Source organism: Physeter macrocephalus, chromosome 4 (genome assembly GCF_002837175.3).
Source record: "Physeter macrocephalus isolate SW-GA chromosome 4, ASM283717v5, whole genome shotgun sequence".
Classification (NCBI taxonomy): domain Eukaryota; kingdom Metazoa; phylum Chordata; class Mammalia; order Artiodactyla; family Physeteridae; genus Physeter; species Physeter macrocephalus.
This window is the reverse complement of record NC_041217.1, coordinates 60,846,478-60,850,263: the sequence shown is the minus strand read 5'-3', so window position 1 is coordinate 60,850,263 and position 3,786 is coordinate 60,846,478.

The following is a 3,786-nucleotide window of genomic DNA, read 5'->3' as shown; positions in this document are numbered from 1 at the left end:
GGCATGTGGGATCCTCCCGGACCGGGGCGCGAACCCGGTTCCCCTGCATCGGCAGGCGGACACGCAACCACTGCGCCACCAGGGAAGCCCCTATCTTATCCTTTTTTATGGCTGAGTAATATTCCATTGTATATATGTACCACATCTTCTTTATCCATTCATCTGTTGATGGACATTTAGGTTGTTTCCATGTCCTGGCTATTGTAAATAGTGCTGCTGTGAACATTGGGGTGCATGTGTCTTTTTGAATTATAGTTTTCTCTGGATATACGCCCAGGAGTGGGATTGCTGGATCATATAGCAACTCTATTTTTAGTTTATTAGAGAGCCTTCTAATCTTGAACAGGGGACTCTGAAAGCTGAGTGGGAAGAGGCAGGGGGAGAGGGTGTCATAAACAGAGTGGCTATAAAATGCTTCTAAATTTCCACTACTTTTTTGAACTTCCACAGTTCTTTTCCTCCTTTTTTTTAACCTCTTTAAGTTGTAAAGTGTCACAGAGGGTCAGAATGAGAACTCTCTCTGGTGAGGCTAAGTAAAAGTGAGAACAGGAGTCAGCCTAGGGTGTGTGGAGCAACGTGGGCCAAGCCAGGACTAGTTCTGACTAGGACTGAGGGTGATGGTTGGGAGAAGAAAGTGTGGGCTCTGTGATTTCTTTGGTTATTGTGCCTTTTCTTCCCTCCACCAAATGGAGAGATGCCAGGGAGATAATGGGCCCTGAAGAAATAGACTTGGATAGAAATGTCTCTGACATTTAGCCGCACAGACCATTGTCCAAACGTGGTGAAGTACACTTAGTGAAAGATACCCCTTGGATATGCCTTCATTCAAAAGAGGAGAATTGAACATTTTGGGAGGCAATATAGGCTCGCTTCTTTTTCTTTTTGGAAAATATTTTTCTTTTTTTTTCTTTTTTTTTATGATGAGAGATATAGAGCAGAAAGCAATTAGTCCTGGGCGTGGGGGATGAATTGGGAGGTTGGGATTGACATATATAAACTAATATGTATAAAATAGATAACTAATAAGAAACTGCTGTATAAAAAAAAATAAAATAAAATGTAAAAAATAAATAAATAATACTGGGAAAGAGAAATTTAATGCCATGACCTAGAAAAGCCATCTGAGGATGATGCTTTTCTTGTTGTCTTTTTAAGCCCAGTGCCTTTCATGAGGCTTGCTATACAGTAGACACTCAAAAAATACATGTTCAGTAAACTACCAATCATAGATCAAATAGCTTTTAATTTTTTCTCAGAGGGTCTACGTGCCTCACACACAGATGAATGATATATAATACAAAAGAACATTAATAATTTTAAACAAACAGAAGGAAATGGAATAAGCAAAGAGACATTCAAAAAAAAAAAAAAGAAAGCAATTAGTCCTGAATATGAATCAATGATCTATTCCCAGAGAGTAAAATGCCTCTTGCTTTAGTATAACCGTCATAAATAAATTGAAAGCATTATAATGTGGAAATATTTAATCCACTTCTACACATACAAAAAATCCCCACATTGAACCCTATGGGGAAATATTCTTCCATTTCTTTTCTAATGCACATAAACCTGTTTTTTCAATCTTGATCAATCCTATGTAGCAAATGCGTGTACATAGAAGGAAGCAACACCCTTCTCTCTTGAAAGAGGGAGTGTCATCTTCTTTCTTTTTGCAAGATGGTTGTGATAGGTAAATCTGATTCTTATTTTTCACGAATTAGTGAGAAATAAGAGGAGTGAACTAAGGAATCACTTTGCCATATACGAGAAACTGACACAGTACTATAAATCAACCATACTTCATTAAAAAAAAAAAATCAGAAGGCTCTCTTGCATAAAGGTGGTATTTCAGCATTCACCATTCATTCCTTTGACTTTTTTCTAGACTGTCTCTGAAAATGCAACTATCCCTGAGATGGAAAAGTTGAGGGCATGCTAGAGAATCAAGGTTTCAATGAGATAGAAAATTATACTAGTCATAATATTTCCACAGTATTTACAGTTGCTTAAGCACCGTCACAGATACAGTCTCGCTTGGTTTTCACTAACAAACACATGACTTAGAAAAGGAGGAAATATTTTTCATATTACCATTTCCATTTTACAGATAAGACACCAGATGATGAGAAAATTTATCCCCATCCCAACGCCTATCCTGTCCAAAGTGAAAAGCTGAGCACAGACCCAAACCCGGATTTCTGCCATCCAAGGATGGAGCTGGCCACGGTCAGAGTCATTCTCACTCCTCCCTCTCCATTGCCTCCCCCACTTCTCATTTCTGGTCAGTCCCCAAGTCTTTTGCTCAAGGATCCCAACTATGCCTGGTCCCCAATCCCAATTTCAGAGACCCTCACTTTCCTGAAGTCAGGCAATTGCCTGATGGGCCCTGGGCCCATCCACCCTGCCCCACTCTGCCCCAGGAACTCCACTCTACACAGTTCAAAATAACAAATATTTACTGAACACCTACTATGTGCCAGGCCCTGGGCATTAGAATACAGCAATGGAGGATTAGATCCAAAAGTCCTTCTTCCAAATAGGAACTCTCTTACTTGATTATCCACCAGAATCCCATAGATGTTTTTTTCAAAGGTGAAAGTAATCATAATAATGGCTAAAAGTTATGGAGAATTTAGAATGTGTGAGGCACTATTCTAGGCATTTTACTTATGCTAACTCATCCAATCCTCATAACACCCCTATGAGGTATTATTCGTATTTAACAAATGAGAAAACTAAGGCCAAGAGAGATGGTCTAACAAGCCTACCCACCTACTAAGTGGCAGGGCAGATGTACACACAGGCAGCCTGGCCCTGCAGTCCGCACTCTGAACTATTATGCTATGCTAAGAACCAGTGGGAACAGTGGAAAGGGAAACAATGTTCAATTCAGTAGGTATTAATTTAACACTAACTATGTGCTCAGAACAAGGAGTTAGAGGTGAATGTAAGCGCCTCCAAGAGGGAGCTTCCTTCCTCCACAACTCCCTTCAAAGACAAGGCCAGCCCATGCAGACACATTTCCAACAGAGATGATAGCCTAGCCGGTGAGGCCTCATGCCTCCAAATCCATTCACCCATTCTGTCCACACTCCCTTTACCCTACCCTTCCTCTCTGACCCTCACTGACACTGCACCTGGACGCCAATAGTCACCTAAGGCCTCCTTGTTCTGATGGCCCTTTGGCTCTGTGTCTCCAGTCCAGTCTAGCACTCCCTCTGATTCTGACACTCAGCCTCCAGCCTTCACACTGCCTGACTTGAATAATAGGTCAGTCCATTCCCAAACTAACCTCTACCTCCCCCGACCTGGAAATGGGTTAAGGTGCTAGCTTAGACTTCATAGCAATCTGCACAATATTCATGCTTGATCCACCTTTGTCTCTTTGACTCTTTATTCATTTATTCCTTCAACAAATAATGTGCATGTACTATATGCCAGGCAATGTAAAAAATGCTCTATTTATATGTATTAGTCCTTTAAATCCTCCCAAGGTCCCCATTAGGTTTTGTTTTGTTTTGTTTTTTTAACATCTTTATTGGAGTATAATTGCTTTACAATGTTGTGTTAGTTTCTGCTGTATAACAAAGTGAATCAGCTATAAGTATACATATATCCCCATATCTCCTCCCTCTTGCTTCTCCCTCCCACCCTCCCTATCCCACCCCTCTAGGTGGTCACACAGTACCGAGCTGATCTCCCTGTGCTATGCAGGGATGGACCTAGAGTCTGTCATACAGAGTGAAGTAAGTCAGAAAGAGAAAAACAAATACCGTAGGCTAACGC